A 9,575-nucleotide genomic window follows, 5' to 3' on the forward strand; every position below is an offset into this window, starting at 1 on the left:
CTTATTCGAGTTTTTCTTCTTCTTCTTCTTCTTCGAGTTTTTCTTCTTCTTCTTCTTCGAGTTCTTCGAGTTCTTCATTTTCGAGTTCTTCATTTTCGAGTTCTTCTTCTTCTTCGAGTTTTTCTTCTTCTTCTTCGAGTTTTTCGAGTTCTTCTTCTTCTTCTTCTTCTTCTTCGAGTTCTACTTCTTCTTCTTCGAGTTCTTCGAGTTCTTCTTCTTCTTTGAGTTCTTCGAGTTCTTCTTCTTCTTCGAGTTCTTCTTCTTCTTCTTCTTTTTCGAGTTCTTCTTCTTCTTCTTCTTCTTTTTCGAGTTCTTCTTCTTCTTCTTCTTCGATTTCTTCGATTTCTTCTTTTTCTTCTTCTTCGAATATACACTTATGCCCGCCAGGCGACCGGGCGATGTAACCGATTTGCCCCAAGCGTCGCTGGCCGCAGGAAAAGAAAATTTTCGGAAGACAAATATTTTTATCTAGTATAATATATATATATATATATATATATATATATATATATATATATATATATATATGTGTGTGCGTGTGTGTGTGTGTGTGTGTGTGTGTGTGTGTGTGTGTGTGTGTGTGTGTGTGTGTGTGTGTGTGTGTGTGTGTGTGTGTGTACAAATGTATGCATAAACGGGTAGAGGCCCGTAAAACTCTGCAGGAGTTAACCTTCATGACCATTTTTGCTTTGCAATATTGCAGCCGTTACTGGCGGGATCTGTTTCATAAACATCACCCCAGTAGCCCAATAATGGTGGCAACAGTCGAGTGCATCCGAATCCTAAGGTTCACCCAAATTCTCGCAGGATCCTTTATATCACGAGGTCGCTGGATATTGGGTCTATTTCTCGCGTTATTTCAAGGCTGTGTCAATATCATGCACGTTCGAAACCTGGCCTTTATGTAATGAAGCAGTCTCCATTACCAAACACATAACACGTGGTCATTCTCGGTTCTATTTATTGGATATCTAACAGATATTCTTTGTCATAATATTTGTTGTCCCAAGTTTACTGTCTGGGAACCCGCAGCCCCTCAGTGGCTGGCAGCGGTCACTGGGTCCTTCCATTGGGCTGCGTAGGAAAAAGCATTGAGCTATTGTGTGTTGTACTAGTGCAACAAAGCTATGTCACAGCCTTCGGTTGTCTGTTGTGTCCTTGGAGACATTACCGCGTAGATTGGGTGTCATAAAAGAGGAAAAGAAGATATGCAAGAAGCGCAGTAATGAGAAATAATAGGAACCAGAATTATTTCCTTTTTAAACTGAACTCAAATCGTAAAAGACGCTGCGAAACTCTGAACCATAGAGATTTCACTAAAATTTCAGACGAAGGTGAGAGTGTTGACGTTTTACGAGGACAATAGGGACCTGATTCTCTCCGACGTTCATTTTATATGACCCTCATTAGAAGACAGTTATCTTAATCTCGATAAACGTCTTCTCCATTTTCCGTATTAAGGGGGACGAGGAGGGAGGGGAGCCGTGTAAATCAAGCGGCCTTCCTATCTAAGTAATGTCTTGCTACATCGCTTCTGACCCGGGAAGGAGTCAAGGATGACCCGTCATCCAAGAGGAGCTAAGATGAGAGGGAAGCTTTGCTTAGTGGACGGGAGAAGGTTTGTTTATGGTGGGTTTGTGCCTTGCCTGGCCATTGATATGTAGAGGCCCTTGGTGTGTATATAAATAAATGTTATTCTTATATCCATGATCACACATACACAAACACACGCACATACACACACGTAAACACACATATACACACACTTAAACACACACATACACACGTAAACACACACATATACATACACACGTAAACACACATATACACATACACACGTAAACACACACATACACTAACACACGTAAACACACACACACACACACACACACACACACACACACACACACACACACACACACACACACACACACACATAAACACACACACACACATACACATACACACCCGTGCACACACGCACACACACGCGCGCGCGGGTCAGAGTCGTTGGTTCATCTCTGATGTCGTACTCGGTGCCGCGAGGAAACGTTCGCTCCCCCCACGGCTCTCCGACTCTTGGGAGACCCGTTGGACTGAAGGACCTGGAGGCAGGTCGGCGACGGCAAAGAACCAAGACTGGAAGACCCGCCGGCCTGCCGGGATAGCTGGAAAGCATATAAAAGTGGGATTTTATCAAGGAGGTCGACCGACCAGGAAACCGAAGAACAACGTGGTCGGTCGGCCTGGAAAAGGACAAGAAATAGCTGATTGGATAGGAGGCCGGTCGGCAAAGAAACTGAATATGGAAAGAAAGCCAACCGGCTGGGAAGGTCGTAAGGAAAGCTGAAAAGGAAAGGAGGACGGCTGGCCTAGGAAAGATGATAAAAGGAAAGAGGCCAGCCGTCCGGGTAAGCGTGAACGTGTTAATGAATGGAAATTCTAAGGAGGTCGGCTGGCTCGTAAACCGCAAAAGAGCGAGTGCCAGCCGGCCGGGTAAACAGAAAGATATTAGCAGATTGGAATGGAGGTCGGCCGACCGGCATGGAAAGCGAAAAAAAGGATTGGAAGTCGGTCGGCCGACCGGGAGCGCGGACAGGACTGAAAAGACTGGCGTCTGTCGCCAGGTGATTTTGTTCAGGCTGGCGCTGTTTTATTTTTTTTCAACTGAATAGAATTGGTTGGTATTAGCCTGAAGGGCATTTGCAAGGTGCGCTGTTAGCGTACGTCTTCTTCCCTCAGCTGAATAAAGTCGTCTAAAGAGGAAAGTCTTCAAAGTCTTCCAAAGGAGTCTCTGAAATAGTCTTCCACGTCTCCCTCAGGAGTTTAAAAAGTCTCCCAAAAGAGTGTTAAAAGTTCCCCGAAGAAGTATTCAAAGTTTTCTGAAAGAATCTCCGAAGGAGTCTCCGAAATACTGTTCAAAATATCCCAAAGGAGTCTTTGATGTATCCCGAATGTGTATACGATGTCTTCCAAAAAGTTAAAATTTTCCCCCAAAAAATCTTCAAAATCTCCTGAAAAAGTCTCTTAACGAGTCTCCGAAGTATTTTTCAAAGTCTCCCGAAGATTCCTTCAGGAGACTGAAGATTCCATCGGGCAAACCACTGTAGCATGTTAAAGTACTGATACAACGGGTCACCGTCTCTGAGCTCAAAATGAACCTGCTTTATGATATACACCGTGCCGTCGGACAAAGCACTTTACCATCTTAAAGTACTGATGCGATGGGTCACCGTGAATGAGCTCAAAATGATCCTCACTTAGGATATACAACGTAAGATGCGTCACGGACTTGTCGGGCAAAGCACTTTAGCATGCAATACTAATACGACGGGTCACCGTAACTCAAAATGAACCTGCTTTACAATATAAAACGTAAACTGCTCCACGGTCCCGTTAAAGAAAGCACTTTCCCATGTTAAAGTACTGATACGATGGGTTATCGTAACTAAGCTCAAAATGATCCTGACTAACGATATAGGGACATAAGCTGTGCCACGGTCCCGGAGGGAGAAGCACTTTAGCATGTTAAAGTACTGATTCGACGAGTCAGCGTGACTGAGCTCAAAATGAACCTGACTTACTATATAAAACGTAAGCTGCGCCACGGTCCCGTTAATCAAAGCACTTTACCATGTTAAAGTACAGATACGATGGGTCATCGTGACTGAGCTCAAAATAATCCTGACTTACGATATAGAACGCAAACTGTGCCACGGTCCCGGAGGGAGAAGCACTTTAGCATGTTAAAGTACTGATACGACGGGTCACCGTGACTGAGCTCAAAATGAAACACACTTACGATATAGAACGTAAGCTGCGCCACGGTTCTGTCGACTAAAGCACTTTAGCTTATTAAAGTACTGATAAGACGGGTCACCGTTTTGAGAGCTCAAAAGCTGTTTAGCATTCAAAACTTTTCATACGACGGGTAACCGTATATGAGCTAAAAATAAACCTAACTTACGATATAGAACGTAAGCCGTGCCACAGTCCCGTCGGACAAAGCAGTTTAGCATGTTAAAGTACCGATACGACGGGTCACCGTGACTAAGCTCAAAATGAACCTGACTTACGATATAGAACGTACGAGTAAGCTGCGCAACGGTCAAGTACTTTAGCATGTTAAAGTACTGATACGATAGTTTACCGTGACTGAGCTCACATTGAATCTCACTTAAGATGTACGAGTAGAAGATAAGATGCGCCACGGTTCAGTCGGGCAAAACACTTCAGCATATTAAAGTAATGATACGACGGGTCACCGTGAATGAGCTCAAAATGAACCTGACTTAAGATATAGAACGTATCCTAATTCACGGCTCCGTCGTGCAAAGCACTTTAGCATGTTAAAGTATTGACACGACGGGTCACCGTGACTGAGCTCAAAATGAACCTGACATACGATATAGAACGCAAGCTGCGCCACGCTCCTCTCGTGAAAGATCTTTAACATGTTATAGTACTGATACGACGGGTCATCGTCAATCAGCTCAAAATAAACCTGGCTTACTATGTAGAACGTAAGCTGCGCCACAGTTCCGTCGTGTAAAGCACTTTAGCATGTTAAAGTACTGACACGACGGGTCACCGTGACTAAGCTCAAAATTAACCTCACTTAGGATATAGAACGTAAGCTGTGCCACGGTCATGGCAGGCAAAGTATTTTAGCATGCTAAAGTACTGATACGACGGGTCACATTAACTTAGCTCAAAATGAACTTGACTTATGATATAGAACGTAAGCTGCGCCACGGTCCCGGTGGGAAAAAGCACTTTGGCCAGTTAAAGTATTGATTCGACGGGTAAGCGTGACTGAGCTCAAAATGAACTTAACTTACGATATAGAATGAGTTCAAGATTAGCCTGACTTACGATATAGAACGTAAGCTGCGCCACGTTCCCGGCGGCAAAACACTTTAGCATGTTAAAGGAATGATACGACGGGTCACCGTGTCTGAGTTCAATATGAACTTGATTTACTATATATAACGGAAGCTGCCACACGGTCCCGGCAGGCAAAGCACCTTAGCATGTTAAAGTACTGATACGATGGTTCACCGTGACTGAATTCAAGATGAACCTTACTGACGATATAGAACGTAAGCTGCGCCATGGTCCTTGTGGGCAAAACACTTTAGCATGCGAAAGAACTGGTACGACGGGTCACCGTGACTGATTTCAAGAAGAACCTGACTTACAATACAGAAGAGAAGCTGAGCCAAGGCCCCTTTAAGGCAGTGATACGGCGGGTCACCGTGACTGAGTTCAAGATGAACCTGATTTATGATATAGAATGTAAGCTGCGCCAAGGTCCCGGCGGTGAAAGCAATGTAGCATGTTAAAGTACTGATACAATGGGTCACCGAGACGGAGTTCAAGATGAACCTAACTTACGATATAGAAGGTAAGCTGCGGCATTTTCCAGGTGGGCAAAGCACTTTAGCATGTTAAAGTACTGATTCGACGGGTCACCGTGACTGGGTTAAAGATGAACCTGACTTACGATATAGAACGTAAGCTGCGCCACGGTCCCGGCGGGCAAATTACTTTAGCCATGGAAAGTACTGATACGACGGGTCAACGTGACTGAGTACAAGATGATTCATTAACTAGCATTAATTACACTAGAGATATTACAACCAAGGTATTCTATGTGCAGTGTACAGAAAACATTAGTGGTTGTCAAACTAGGAAAGCGTGAGCAGGATACAAGTCCTCTACTGAAAAATCAGTTTACAGTGAAGACTCCTTCGGGATACTTTGAAGACTCCGTTAGAAGACTTTTAAGAATACTTTAGGGTACTTTAAAGACCCATTCGGGAGACTTTGAAAACTCCTTCGGGAGACTTTGACGACTCCTATGAGACTTTTAAGACTTCTTCAGAAATTTTCAAAATTGAATAGCCGGGAGATTTCCACGGGTCTTGCTGGTTAAAATAATTGTGTGTGCGTGTGCGTGTGTGTGTGTGTGTGTGCGTGCGCGTGTGTGTGTGCGTGTGTGTGTGCGCGCGTGTGTGTGTGTGTAGAGCTAAGGGACTCCGGGCGTAAGCTCTCTTCAGACTCGATACAATGACCCACATTTTTTTTTTTTTTTATATTTACTTTTTGTCCTGATACAGCGACGGAGCCCGACGAATGCAAGTTCCTCACGAACAGAAGGATTCGACGAACTGAAGCACCTCCGATTCCAGTTGACGTTCTGCATCAATTGCATTATTGTCCTCACTAGACGACTTTATTCAGCTGAGGGAAGAAAACGTACGCTAACAGAGTACCTTGTAGATTCCCTTCAGGCTAAAACCAACCAGTTCTATTCAGTTGATAAAAAACAGCACCAGCCTGAACAAAATCACCTGGCGACAGACGCCAGTCTCTTCAGTCCTGTCCGCGCTCCAAGTCGGCCGACCGGCTTCCAATCCTTTTTTTCGCTTTCCATACCGGTCGGCCGACCTCCATTCCAGTCTGCTATATCTTTTCTGTTTACCCGGCCGGCTGGCACTCGCTCTTTCGCGGTTTACAGGCCAGCCGGCCTCCTTAAATTTCCATTCAGTAACACTTTCAAGCTTACCCGGACGGTCGGCCCCTTTCCTTGATCATCGTTCCTTAGGCCGACCGTCCTCCTTTCCTTTTCAGCTTTACTATCGACCTTCCCAGCCGGTCGGCTTTCTTTCCACATTCAGTTTGTTTGCCGACCGGCCTCCTTTCCTATCAGCTATTCCTTTTCCTCTTCCAGGCCGACCGACCACGTTCTTCTTCGGTTTCCTGGTCGGCCGACCTCCTTGATAAAATCCCACTTTGATATTCTTTCCAGCTATCCCGGCAGGCCGGCGGGTCTTCCAGTCTTGGTTCTTTGCCGTCGCCGACCTGCCTCCAGGTCCTTCAGTCCAACGGGTCTCCCAAGAGTCGGAGAGCCGGGGCGGAGCGAACGTTTCCTCGCGGCACCGAGGACGACATCAGAGATGAACCAACAACTTTGACTCGAAGTCGGCTGGAATGCTTCTTGCACACTCGTTTGCCTTCTGCCGCCAGGCGATTTTATTCAATCGAGTAGAGCCTTGCGGGTGTTTCCGAGTTAAATCCCTTCTTCAGTAACCCCTCAATCTCTATTTTCTGTATTTCTTGAGTATATAATTATGTATTTCATATGTGATTTTTCGTGTAATAATATGTATTAAGTTAAAACTCTTCTCCATTGACCTCTACATATTGATTTATTATGTATTTCATATGTATTTTTTCGTGTATTCCATTTATGTATCATTTCATGTATATTTGTATTTTGTTAAAACTCATCTCCATTAACTATCATATATCCATTGATTTTTTATGTATTCTTATATATATATATATATATATATATATATATATATATATATATATTATGTATCTTTTCATGCATTTATGTATTTTATGTATCTTTTCATGTATATATATACTTTATGTATCTTTTTATATATTTTGTTAAAAGTCGTCTCCATCTACTTATTTTTCACGTATTTTTACATGTATTTATGTATTTTATTTGTTTTCATGTATTTTGATGTGTTTAGATAAAACTAGTCCCTGTTAATTAACCCTTATATATCTACATATTTTCTATGTATTTTAATATGCAGTTATGCTTTTTATTTATATATCTTTACATTTTTATATGTTTAGGTAAAATTGTCTCAGTGTGTGTGTTTGCGTGTGTGCGCGTGTGTGTGCGTGTGTGCGCGTGTGTGCACGTGTGTGTGCGTGTGTGTGTGCGTGTGTGGGCGTGTGTGCGCGTGTGTGCGCGTGTGTGCGCGTATTTGAGCGTGTGTGCGCGTGTTTGCGCGTGTATGCGCGTGTGTGTGCGTGTGTGCACGTGTGTGTGCGTGTGTGTGCGTGTGTGTGCGTGTATTTGCGTGTGTGTGCGTGTGTGCGCGTGTGTGTGCGTGTGTGTGTGCGTGTGTGCGCGTGTGTGTGCGTGTGTGCGCGTGTGTGCGTGTGTGCGCGTGTGTGCGCGTGTGTGTGCGTGTGTGCGCGTGTGTGTGCGTGTGTGCGCGTGTGTGTGCGTGTGTGCGCGTGTGTGTGCGTGTGTGCGCGTGTGTGTGCGTGTGTGTGCGTGTGTGCGCGTGTGTGTGCGTGTGTGCGCGTGTGTGCGCGTGTGTGTGCGTGTGTGCGCGTGTGTGTGCATGTGTGCGCGTGTGTGTGCATGTGTGCGCGTGTGTGTGCATGTGTGCGCGTGTGTGTGGATGTGTGTGCGTGTATTTGCGTGTGTGTGCGTGTATTTGCGTGTGTGTGCGTGTATTTGCGTGTGTTTGCGTGTATTTGCGTGTGTGTGTGTCTGTGTGCATGTGTGTGTGTCTGTGTGTGAGTTGTGTGTGTCTGTGTGTGAGTTGTGTGTGTCTGTGTGTGAGTTGTGTGTGTCTGTGTGTGAGTTGTGTGAGTTGTGTGTGTCTGTGTGTGAGTTGTGTGTGTCTGTGTGTGAGTTGTGTGTGTCTGTGTGTGAGTTGTGTGTGAGTTGTGTGTGTCTGTGTGTGAGTTGTGTGTGTCTGTGTGTGAGTTGTGTGTGTCTGTGTGTGAGTTGTGTGTGTCTGTGTGTGAGTTGTGTGTGTCTGTGTGTGAGTTGTGTGTGTCTGTGTGTGAGTTGTGTGTGTCTGTGTGTGAGTTGTGTGTGTCTGTGTGTGAGTTGTGTGTGTCTGTGTGTGAGTTGTGTGTGTCTGTGTGTGAGTTGTGTGTGTCTGTGTGTGAGTTGTGTGTGTCTGTGTGTGAGTTGTGTGTGTCTGTGTGTGAGTTGTGTGTGTCTGTGTGAGTTGTGTGTGTCTGTGTGTGAGTTGTGTGTGTCTGTGTGGGCTGTGTGTGTCTGTGTGTGAGTTGTGTGTGTCTGTGTGTGAGTTGTGTGAGTTGTGTGTGTCTGTGTGTGAGTTGTGTGTGTGTGTGTGAGTTGTGTGTGTCTGTGTGTGAGTTGTGTGTGTCTGTGTGTGAGTTGTGTGTGTCTGTGTGTGAGTTGTGTGTGTCTGTGTGTGAGTTGTGTGTGTCTGTGTGTGAGTTGTGTGTGTCTGTGTGTGAGTTGTGTGTGTCTGTGTGTGAGTTGTGTGTGTCTGTGTGTGAGTTGTGTGTGTCTGTGTGTGAGTTGTGTGTGTCTGTGTGTGAGTTGTGTGTGTCTGTGTGTGAGTTGTGTGTGTGTGTGAGTTGTGTGTGTCTGTGTGTGAGTTGTGTGTGTCTGTGTGTGAGTTGTGTGTAAGTTGTGTTTTTCTGTGTGTGAGTTGTGTGTGTCTGTGTGTGAGTTGTGTGTGTCTGTGTGTGAGTTGTGTGTGTCTGTGTGTGAGTTGTGTGTGTCTGTGTGTGAGTTGTGTGTGTGTGTGTGTGTGTGTGTGTGTGTGTGTGTGTGTGTGTGTGTGTGTGTGTGTGTGTGAGTTGTGTGTGTCTGTGTGCGAGTTGTGTGTGTCTGTGTGCGAGTTGTGTGTGTCTGTGCGAGTTGTGTGTGTCTGTGTGTGTCTCTCTGTGTGTGGGTTGTGTGTGTCTGTGTGTCTGTGTGTGTCTGTGTGCGTCTGTGTGCGTCTGTGTGTGTCTGTGTGTGTCTGTGTGTGTCTCTGTGTGTCTGT

The sequence above is a fragment of the Oratosquilla oratoria genome, chromosome 11, assembly GCF_046742065.1.
Source record: "Oratosquilla oratoria isolate Oo_2021 chromosome 11, ASM4674206v1, whole genome shotgun sequence".
Classification (NCBI taxonomy): domain Eukaryota; kingdom Metazoa; phylum Arthropoda; class Malacostraca; order Stomatopoda; family Squillidae; genus Oratosquilla; species Oratosquilla oratoria.